The sequence below is a fragment of the Triturus cristatus genome, chromosome 2_2 (genome assembly GCF_964204655.1).
Source record: "Triturus cristatus chromosome 2_2, aTriCri1.1, whole genome shotgun sequence".
Classification (NCBI taxonomy): Eukaryota; Metazoa; Chordata; class Amphibia; order Caudata; family Salamandridae; genus Triturus; species Triturus cristatus.
The window spans coordinates 474032423-474044612 of NC_140582.1; positions in this window are offsets into that span (position 1 = coordinate 474032423).

Below are 12190 nucleotides of genomic sequence, written 5' to 3' on the forward strand. Positions count from 1 at the left end.
CAAAACCAATTTAGAAAAATAGAGAAAAAAATCATTATTTAATAAATCATTTAACATCAGCATGACACCATCTAATCACTAGAAACAGAGCTATGTATTTTTAAAGTTTGAAGTGACAAATAGCACCTAAAAAACCAAAGTGCCCACAGGTATCTGGTCTCCTTCAACACCATTTCCAAGGGCCCGGACCTGGAGGGGAACCACTTGGAGGGTCATGACTCACTCAGGCTAGGTCCAGGTGTGGGTAGATGATTGGAACCTTTTCTGTCTCAGAGGCTCTAACCTCTCGGAACCACTTCTGAACACCTGGGTTCAAGCAGAAGTGCAGGTCTCAAACAGGAGGGAAGTCCCCTGAGGGCACATGTTAGGCTTCAGGCATGAAAGCAGTCCTCTTGGAGCAGTGGGGCAGTATTCTGAAGTACACAGCAGGCCACAGACAGCAAGGCAGTCCTTTGAGAGCACTTTCCCAGCACCAAAAGTAAACTAACTAATGGGTCTGAGAGTCCTAGTTTTATACATCGGACACATTTTGAAGTGCATGAACATCTGGAGTCTTTCCCCCTCAGAAGAGTCTGGAATTTCCTGCCTCCCTGCAGTGGTCCCAGGATGTCTGGAGTCACAAATACCTAGTGTGAAATTCTTTGTTTGTGTGCTGAGGCAGTGTCTTTGAACTACAAGTATGGCTGTTCACAGATTACCTCCATCCTGCCTAGTTAGCCAATCCTGAGACTACTCAGTCTCCGTATTATGTGGCTGCCACTCACATCTAGTCACGCAATCCAGGAGCAGTCTGAAGGTACCAAATGGTTAGGACAAGAAAATGTCAACTTTCTAAAAGTGGCATTTTTTTTATCCGACTTTACCATAACAAAATGATTTTAAAGTACAATTCTTTGGACAATACTATGATTATTAAATGCAATAAGGTAACCCAGTGTTATCCTATGGGAGAGGTAAGACTCATAATAGTGAAAAAAATAATTTGTGAGTTTTTATCAATCTGTACATGTAAAACAGAAAAGTGCATATCCAACTTTTTAAACACAATGCACCTGCCATATGGGCTGTTTGGGCCCACCCTAGGGTTGACTTACATGTATTAAAAAGCGAGTTATTTTTCCAAGTCAGACTGCAATGGCTGGCTTGATCCATCTTTTAAATAGAGGTGGGCAGAGTTTGCAGAGTCCTACTGTGTGGAATTCCATGTAGTTAAAAAAATGACGCAATCTATGTGGGGTTCCACTTGCTGGTTCGCCTGTTCATGTTGTGTTGGTAATGCAGAGTGTGTCCGCATGCTCCTAAATCACACGCGAACAGCAACGCATGGTCTGCATTTGCGCAGCGATCTTCTTTCTCTGATCTCTGTTTTGGTGCTGGGCCTAAATTTGAATCTATCCTTAATCTTTGTAATCCTCCTCTTTTTGTACTTTTCTACCCCTAATTCTAATTTTTATAATAATGTGTGTCTATGTGTTTGTGTATTTTACATTATTGTGTAAATTATTTCATGCTTTTGTGATCTTTTGACTTTATTTCCCCTTCTTTCCTTCTTTCTTTCTTCTATATTTTCCCTTCCTTTTCCTTCTTATTATTTCCCCACCCAGGGCCGTGGCAGAGGGGCGACTTCCTTATGGGTGGTGTCACCGCCCAGTGTGCAGTCCCGGGCAATCTTTGGAGAGAAGGAGGTGGCAGCACTAGTTTTTTGTGTGCAGCGCCACCTCCCCCCTATGCTGGCAGAAAGCAGAAGGCCCGTAGCGGTGATCCAGCGGGTTACCAACATCAGGTACTCAAACACCATATACTCACCTGGGCCCATGAACACACACACATTCACATAGGCTAGTAAATACTGCTGGTGGCACATTTTTATAATGCTTTTTTGAGATTAGTTACCTGTCAAAATTTTAACAAATCTTTTACTGATCAAAAAGTTCTTTCCTCTGGTCAATGGACCTATTAGTTGGAACTAGTTGATGGTAAAATGACATTAGAGTTATTTATATTTTCCTTACCATATTTGAAATAACCATAGACTCTGGAGAAGTTTTAAATGTTTATCTAGTTAATTCATGTGAGCCAAACAGGAATACATTACGAACTCCATTTTCTCAAGGAGGAAAAATCAATTATTTCAACTATATTAGAATGAAGTTTCAACATGACAGTGCTCTGGAAAAAGAAGATAGCGAGAGCAGTACAATGACATACTACACAGAATTATAATCACCTAGAATGGTGTGGAAACCAACCCCTTGGCCAAGGAGCTGTAAAGGTACCCTGGGAAAGATCAGGTGACAAAGACTTCAGGACAAGTTTCAGGACAAGATTTAGGAAAGGATAGATGACCTCTTCTAGAGCCGACGCCTGCGTCGCACTCCTCTCTAACACTATCTTCCTCCTCAAATCTTCCGCAATCTTTTTCTAATTATTTGCTTTATTCCCTCCTCAATTCTTCCGCGATGTTCTTCTAATTAATTGGCTCAAATTCTAAGTCTGCAAATTGAATCTTCTTCCGCATCCGTTCAGCTCTCGGACAGCATCCCGGTCTCTCTGCATCTCAGCATCGCGAGCCGCAATCTCTAACAAAGTAAACTACCTCAATTATACCTTTCTCATGGCATGTACCACCCACTAATATTTCAAGTTTATACAACTCTTAATTCTGATGGACAGGCAAGGGAGGATGATCATCACACCATGCTAAGTTTTAATAATTTTCTTTGGTTCTTTGTTTAATGTTCCCACCCGCTAATTCTTATTCCCAAGCTTTATTTCCCACCCGTATTCACATCTTTATCAGACAAATGTATACTTTTGATATTCATTTCCATTCAGCTCTCAGGATGACCATCAAGTTCCCAGGCCATGTAGCGATGATGGCCTTGGATTGGTTTCAAGTACTACATCACGGCATCCCGACTTGTCATTAGTGCGCATCAGTATGAGTCACGTGTAGGGCAGGCTTCACTCTCTCTCAGAGGCTCAAATCCGAACTAGTAGAGAGGTCAAAAAGAAACATATTAATTTCAGAATAAAATGATTTCACTGTATACCACCTATCTCTACTCTAATCCCATTTACTTATAAAGCTTTCCCCGCATTAGCATTTAGTAAAAAGGTTGTTTTAGTTTCACCAAAGCAGATGCTTTGCACGTGAGCTTTCAAGCAACCATATTAGATGCATTTGCGCAGGTGCAGAGATTTCCCTCCAAGCGAAAGACTTGTCATTCTGGGTAGAGGCAGTTGACGCATGCGCAGTACAGTTTCCGGTGTTGGCAGCAATTTTAAGTTTCACTCTGGTTACTTGTTAGTAAAACAAGTATGCAGTGTAATGAGGTGCATGTTAATTTACAAAAATACTTTGTTAATACAGTGTTATGAGTTATATGAGAGGATTGCAACCGAGCAAGTCTTTTTTATACGAGTCCTTGCTCCATCAATCCCCTCTCTGATGGCATTTGTGCAATCACAAAATTACCCTTCACCAAACCAGATGCCAACTTTAACACATCTCAATTCCCTTTCCTGTCTTTTCATCTTCTACATTTTTATCTTTCAAATTTTTCATCTTCTTATATAGATCGCCTTTCATTTCTTCTAATTGAATTTCTTCATACTTTCTTTTTTTCCCTTTTCATTTACTTCATATCTCCTTCTCTTTCTGCAACATTTGTGCCATGTCATTATTGCTAAGACTAATATTATTATTCCGAGTATAGGTAATATTATTTGACCTACAAGACCTTTGCCTATATTAGTAAACCAAGTCCCTATTGAGGTAAGACTATTTGTCAATTTCTTCCATACACTATCAACTTCCAGTGGTTTCAAATCTTCTTCCAGTTTCAAAATATTGTTAATGTATCCTCCAATTTCTACACTTTTATCAGGAATATAAGTGCAACATTGTTTAGCTTTCATGATTTTAAGACTCCGCCCTCTTTTGCCAATAATATATCAAGAGCAAGTCGATTTTGTAAAACCATTGAATTAATTGCAACCATTTCTGTATTGATCATTAAGAACCCTCGAGCAGTATCAGTCGATAGATGATCAACTACTGTAGATAATTGACAAATCTTTAGTGAATTTAGAATTACTCCCACTGAAGGTATCAATGCACTAAATATATCACCTACCATTTCTGAAAAACTAGCTCTTTTCCTACGTGTTAGTTCGTTTGTGTTTTCATTGCTTCCAGTGATTATTTTTAGGGCTGGGCGGTAAATTCTGTACCGCTTGCGGAATTTGGGTAATTTGGGTAATTTCGCGTTCTGGGGAGAACCCGGAATTGCCCAAAATTCTGGTTTCCGTGGCTTCGCGGAATTTTTAGCTTGTTCGCGTTCTCAAAATGCGTGTTCGTGCGATATTTCCCCCTGAGCACCCAAATAGCGTTCGTGAACAGGAAAAAAGCATTGCGAACAATCAATTCCACATGTTCGTGGAATTTCTACGTGCTCGCGGAGATTTTTTACCGTTTCATGGAGCTTCGCGTAGCGCGACTACGCAAATTCCGCCCACCCCTAATTATTTTACATGATAGACTTTAGGGAATACTATTCCAAAATAGCAACTCCCATACCATCGTGCAGTCAGCCTGAAAAAAGCCTTATTCCCGCACACATAATAAACTCCAGGAAATACTGGATCTGTTCCCCCTTTGAGTCCCCATCCTCCAATAACCAAAAAGTTATGTTCAAATTCACTGGAACCAATAAATACATTGTTATATTCAGTCTTGAATCTGTGGAGGCAGATCTTCCCTTTCTTTTCAAAATCTAGGGACATGGCAGCATGGGTCTTGCCAGCTGTATACATTTCCTCTTTCTCAGCCTATTGAGGAATCTGAGGTTTCTTTTCAGAAGCCTTTCTTTGGAAGTCCTGTCTCCTCTCCTCTACTAAATTCAGAAATACCTTTTCTTCTTTGTGTAATGAACATGTTAGATTGTTTCTGTGTGCTTCTGCTATATCTATTGCTTTCATAGTTAAGAAATACTCACCCATACACTTTGCATCTTTAGTACTAGGAACTGGATTCATATTCTTGCGAATAGGAACCTCTGAAAATATCACATCTACATTTGAAAAATAATATTGTAATTTTCTTGTTCTATAAAATAAACTAGTTAATATACTACATGAAATACCATATGTTAATGGTAAATGGTGCTAGGTAACACCTTCTGCTACTAATGCTGGTAATTTCATACATACATAACAATCACTAACCTCCATAGTGTCTACATACTGAACTAATAGTTTTGTGAATACATTTAAAGCAGTGTCATTATTTGTCACAGTGTGATGTAAATCTACCTCATCTGGTGCTTCTGATTCTATTATATTTGCCTTAAGGTTAGCCACCCTTTCATTAGCATCTGTGTTATTTTTCTTTTCTGTTAACCCCTTCTGTGCCCATGACGAGATAGTCTCGTCATGGAGCGCGGTTGCGCTGTGCCCATGACGAGACTATCTCGTCATGGACCCCGCCCGCTAATGAAAGGGCCGGCACAGGAGGGGGAAAGAGCGGGGCACTCAAGGGGTTAACATAAAATATGGGATCGCTATTGTTAATACTAACCAGAATATGAGTACTAAAAACATGCAACAAAAAAATACTCTACCACACTTCTTTATACAATTTTGTTTTGGTCTCCCAGCAACTCTATCATCCGCCATTTTTATTTTAGAAGATTTCTCTTCTTTCTTTACTTTACTTTGTGAAATATTATATATTTAATTTTCAAGGGGGTCTCACTTCTCCTTCGTCAATCTGTTCAACATTTCCTCATTCAAATCTAGATTCTCAAATTCTTCAAGAATCACATAAATCCATTCAGGACCTTTGAATTTATTGTTCAAAATTCTCAATCTTTGACTCCTTTGCCTGGCTTTTCCAGTCAATTCCCCAGACTGACTAGAGATTTCATTTACTTGCTCAGGTTCTTCACTTATTGTTTTTAAGTGATGCTTTAATCTTTTAACACCAACTGGCCAATTATCACCTTTTCTGACCCTTTTGGTTTGTACTGCACTTTCACTTTCCTCGTCTCGTTCAAGTATTCTTTTATTTTCGTTATGTTGTGGCACAATTTAATTATCTTCGTCTTCAGAATCCCTCTCTATCTGTCCTTGTTCAGGGCCTATTTATGTGTGGACATCTGACTGAACGTGTTCTTCTTCCTCTATCTGGTCCTGTTCAGGTCTTATTTCGGCTTCAGCTTCTTCTTCTTGAACTTGTTCTTCTTTTCCTAACTGGTCCTGATCAGGTATTACCGCACTTTGCTTTTCTGCAGCCTGAACGTGTTCTTCTAAGCCTATCTGTCCCTCCTCAGAATCGTGAATGTGTTGATTCACCTCTGTCTGAGTATATTTTTCTCTCCTTCTCTGGTCCTGCTCAGGGTCTCCAACAGCTTTATTCACCCTTTCCTGAGCTTGTTCTTCTACACCTGTCTGATCCTCTCTAGCTTCTTGCCTTTCTAATCTGGTTCTGCTTCTTGTTTTAATAATCACCTCAGGTATGTCAACTACTGGTATCCAGTCTTCCTGACTTGTGCTTGGTTGTTCCTGAACAGCTACTTCAGAATCTGTTATTCTAGATTCTTCAGCCGTGCAACCTTCCTCGCCCTCAACTGCTTGTGTCAGTTGTGGTTCCTCTTCCTCGGAAGCTGGTACCTTTTGGTGTGACTAGCATGAATCCAGTTAGCCAACCCTGCACATTTCACTGATGTTGTTGTAACCAGTAGGACCTGTTGCGGCTTTTCCCACCTGGGTGATAGGCACGACTCTCGAGTGTGATTCTTCACTACCACCCAGTCTCCCGAATTCAGATCATGTGCTTGATCCGGCTGCCTGGCAACTGCATCTTCTCCAACCTGGGGAGAGACAGAACGCACTAGATCAGCCAATCCTTTACAATAATCTAGTACCAGATCATCAATTATACTCAACGGTTTGTGTCCTGGTATAAATGCTAATCTCATTGCTCCTCACATGAGAATTTCATGGGGACTCAATCCTGTGTTTCTATCAGGAATGTTTCTGAGTCCCATCAGAACAAGAGGTAATGCATCTGGCCAACTCAGTGTTGTGGACGCACCTACTTTTGCCAGTCTGGATTTGATTGTGCCATTCATTTGTTCTACCACTCCAGAAGCCTCTGGGCAATATGCATAATGCAGTTTTTGTTCAATTTTAAATGCTTCACAGATTAACTGAATTATTTCATTATTAAAGTGAGATCCTCTATCTGATTCCACAGTTACTGGAAAACCAAACCGCAGAATTAGCTCCCTCAACAGCATTCTGGCAACTGTTATTCTGTCATTTCTTTTAGTAGGGTATGCCTCTACCCATCGTGAGAATGAACAAACTATGACAAGGATGTATTTCTATCCCCTGCATGGTGGTAATTGGATAAAGTCTATCTGCAACCTCACAAATGGTCCTTCTGCTTTTCCAATTCTTCCCCAACTGACCACTCTTTTCCTGCCTGGGTTTATTTGTTGACAAGTTAAACATCTCTGGCATAGACTCTCTGCAACAGCCCTAAACCTCGGATTATACCAATCATGTCTAAAGAGCCTGATCATGGAGTCCCTGCCTACGTGTGTGTCTTCATGATACATTCAAGCCATTTGAGAGAGTAAAAAATTTGGCATTACTGGTCTGCCTTCTTGGTAAATCCACACGTCATCCTCTGCTCTCCTTTGACACCCTGTTTTTATCCACTCCTCCTTTTCCCTCATTTCTACCTCATCCTGCAATTGTCTCACCTCATCCCATGTTTCTAGTGCTGAGACTAGCATAAGTTGGCATTTGATTCCACTTGTTTCAATTTTCCTGTTTAGTGCCAATTTATTTTTGGCACAGTTCTGGGCAACTTGGTCAGCATATTGATTACCAGCTACCACATTGTCATCTCTTGACTGATGTGCAGCACACTTGACCGCTGCCACTTCTTTTGGCAATCGTATTGCTTCCAACAGTTCTTTCACACATTTTCCATTTTTAATTGGGGATCCTGAAGAAGTCATGAAATCTCTCTGCATGCAGAGCTGTCCAAAGTCATGCATAACCCCGTAACCATACTGGCTATCAATGTAAATTGTTACTTTCCAAATTTTCCCAATTTTGCAGGCTTTAATCAAAGCTATCAATTTGGCTACTTGTGCAGACTTGACTCCTGGTAAATAGGATGCTTCGACTATTCCAGCCAATGTGCATACAGCATAAGCTGCACTTAATCCTCCTTCCTCATGTCTCATACACGAGCCATCTACAAATAGCTCATGTTCCGATTCCATCAGGGGCTCTTCATGTATTGCTGGACGGGGCTAGGTACATAACTCGGTAATGTCCAGACAGTCATGCTCGACTTCATCTCTTACTTCTTCCCCATGTACATCTGGTAATAAAGTAGCAGGATTATGTATAGTACACCTGACCACTGTCACATTTTCTGCTCCTAAAATGATTATTTTGTATATGTCATCCGACTAGGGGTAAGATACTGTGTTCGTGTTCTAGTCAAAAGAATCTCCACTGTATGTGGAACAAATACCTTTACAGGATGTCCCATCACAATGGACTCACTTTGTTCTAAACTGATGCAAGTAGCAGCTACTGCTTTTAAACAACCAGGTAATGCCGACGCTACAGGATCCAGAGTAGCAGAAAAGTATGCTACTGGACGTATCATCAAAGTATGTCTTTGGGTTAATACTGAAAGGGCACAATTTTCTCTTTCGCAACAGAATAGTGCAAATTATTTTGTATAGTCTGGCATACCTAGAGCTGGAGCTTCACACAAACAATTTCGTAATTTCACAAACGCTTCCATGCTTATATCATCCCAAACTATTGGGTCCTTTGCTCATTCCCGTGTCATCTGTACTAGTGGCTTAGCTAACAATGAAAAACCTATGATCCTTTGCCTACAATATCCCTCTACCCCAAGAAACATTCTGATCTCTCTCTTGGTTTGTGGTAACTGCATTCATTTTATCATTTTTATTCTTTCAGGGGTCACTTTTCTCACTCCTCTTTCTATTTGGTGTCCTAAATATTTGACTCCAGTTCGACAAAACTGTAATTTCTCAGGGGACACTATGGTGCCGATTCCGATCCGGTAAAAATATTCCCCATACGAATCGTATCCGGATTTGTTTCCGTACGAATCGTACATGTCCCGTACAAACTGGCAAGTACGATTCGTATGTGAAAAAATCCATACGAATCGCATTTGGAAAATTCCCCAACACGTCCTCGGGTCGGAAAAAGTGTCCAACACGTCCCCGGACAGTTTTACCTACGAATCGGGAAACTGAAGTCCGAGCGCGCAAGTACGATCCGTCCCGTCCGTCCGAATGCACAACAGTATGGAAAAAACACCGTACCGTGAGAACTCCCATAGCAACTATGGAGATGTCCAAATATGTGCCCGCATACGCACCGAACACCCCCCCAGCACACCCCCCCACGTGCGCGCCGTACCCCAGCACCCCCCCATGTCCGCGCCGTACCCCCACCCCACCCCGTAGGTACGGAGCGTACCCCCACCCCCCCAGGTACGGAGCGTACCACCACCCCCGTAGGTACGGAGCGTACCCCCATCCCGTAGGTACGGAGCGTACCCCCACCCCCCGTATGTACGGTGCGGACCCCCAGCGCATAGCGCTGGGGGTCCACAGCATACCTATGGGGGGGTGGGGGTACGCTCCGTACCTACGGGGTGGGGTGGGGGTACGCACCGTCCATAGGGGGGGCTGGGGGTACGGCACATACATACAGGGGGGCCGGGTGTACGGCGCGTACATACGGGGGCTGGGGGTACTGCGCGTACATACGGGGGGCTGGGGGTATGTGCTGGGGGACGGTGCTTACATACGGGGGCTGGAGGTACACACCGTCCATATGGAGGTGGGGGTACCCACCGTCCATACGGGGGTGAGGGCACACACCGTACCCCCAGCACCCCGTATGTATGCACCGTACCCCCAGCCCCCCCATGTACGCACCGTACCCTCAGTTGACGTATGTACGGCATGTACCCCCAGGCCCCTACACCCTGCCCGTGCCTGTACGCACCCTACCCGAGGCCCCTACACCAGCACCCTCACCCAGCCATGCGCATGTACGAGTCGTACCAAGCCATAGCAAATGTGAGCACTGTACAACAACATGGCCGATGTACGCACCTCACAGACGCGAAAAACACACGTACTGAACCAGGACTCTGCAAAACACCACAAGGAGAGTCAATTCGAATCGCACAACACCACAAAACACGTCCAACAAGCCCAAATACATCCAATACACTGACCTGAAGCAGCTAAACAGGTAAACAGAGGCCCTAAACACAACCACTCCTTATAACACACCCACCCAAAGTTCAAACACAGCCACACCCACAAATGGACCAATAAAAAGGGCCCACAGACACAAACCATGAGCCTTTGCAACAGACCCACTGCTGCCAGACCCCACAGACAACCCACAGCACCATACTTGAACCTTTACTACACCTTACACTTGCACACCTTCACACAACCACCTTCACAAACACCCCCTCATCACATTCACACACACACCTTCACAACCACACACACACACCCACAACCATCCACACCCACACCCCACACCATGCCCACAGACAGGAATCCAAAGTTCACAACAGCGGAGCTGGAGATCCTTGTCAACGAAATCATCAGAGTCGAACCACAGCTCTTTGGAACATTGGTCAGACAGGCCAGCGTAGCAGCTAAATCAGCCATGTGGCAGAGGATCATCAAGAGGGTGAATGCTGTTGCGCCCATCAGAAGGACCAGGCATGAATGCCAAGCCAGGTGGTACGATCTGCGGAGGACGGTCTGCCGCAAAATGACAGACGAATACAACCAGGGGAACATCACTGGAGGTGGCCTGCCCCGCAGACCGGTACACTACCATCCCTAGGAGGAGAAGGTGATGCGCACGCTGCCGCCGGTGGGAGTACACAGAGTAGGAGGAGTCGCCGAGCCTGGTGAGTACACAAACAACTCACCCCAAATGGTGGGAACCGCATCAACAACCCAACTCACAATAATGCACGCAACTACCCCAAAGCCATCACCGGACACAACCGCACTCCAAAAACACGCACATGCCACTAGCGGCTCCATGCCCCATGCACCAAGCAAGGCCATGCCAAGTCACAGGCCACACAAAACACCAACACAAGACAGGATGTCCGTGATGCCGGGAGGGGGGCCTCCAAAATCACATTGTGCAACTCAGAAGCAGACACCAATGCCCTCAGCCCATATGGCCTAGGGCAGAGCTATACAAACAGTGTGTCCCGACACTGTACTGTGTCGCCTGCAAATGGCGGCCGCGTCGCAGGATGACATGGGTATGAAGGCCCAATTTGCACATAACAGCAGCTAATGAAGAGGCATCACTGTGAAAGAGTGTCAGCACACACCGCCGCTGCTGCGCAGACTCAGAGACACTCTGCCCAATGGGGTCCGAGAGATTCTAGACAAAGCCACATGAACAAGCCAATGGCCATTGAAAGACCTGCAAAGTGTGTGTGCCCAGGAAGCTGGGCTGAGGTGACAGAGGGTGACAGATAGACGGAGGGAGAGGGAGAGAGAGGGAGGGAGACAGAGGGCGACAGAGGGCGACAGAGGGAGACAGACAGAGGGAGGGAGAGGGAGAGAGAGGGAGGGAGACAGAGGGCGACAGAGGGAGACAGACAGAGGGAGGGAGAGGGAGAGAGAGGGAGGGAGACAGAGGGCAACAGAGGGCGACAGAGGGAGACAGACAGACGGAGGGAGAGGGAGAGAGAGGGAGGGAGACAGAGGGCGACAGAGGGCGACAGAGGGAGACAGACAGACGGAGGGAGAGGGAGAGAGAGGGAGGGAGACAGAGGGCGACAGAGGGAGACAGACAGAGGGAGGGAGAGGGAGAGAGAGGGAGGGAGACAGAGGGCGCACGAGGGTGACAGACAGACGGAGGGAGAGGGAGAGAGATGGAGGGAGACAGAGGGCGACAGAGGGCAACAGAGGGAGACAGACAGAGGGAGGGAGAGGGAGAGAGAGGTAGGGAGACAGAGGGCGACAGAGGGAGACAGACAGAGGGAGGGAGAGGGAGAGAGAGGGAGGGAGACAGAGGGCAACAGAGGGCGACAGAGGGAGACAGACAGAGG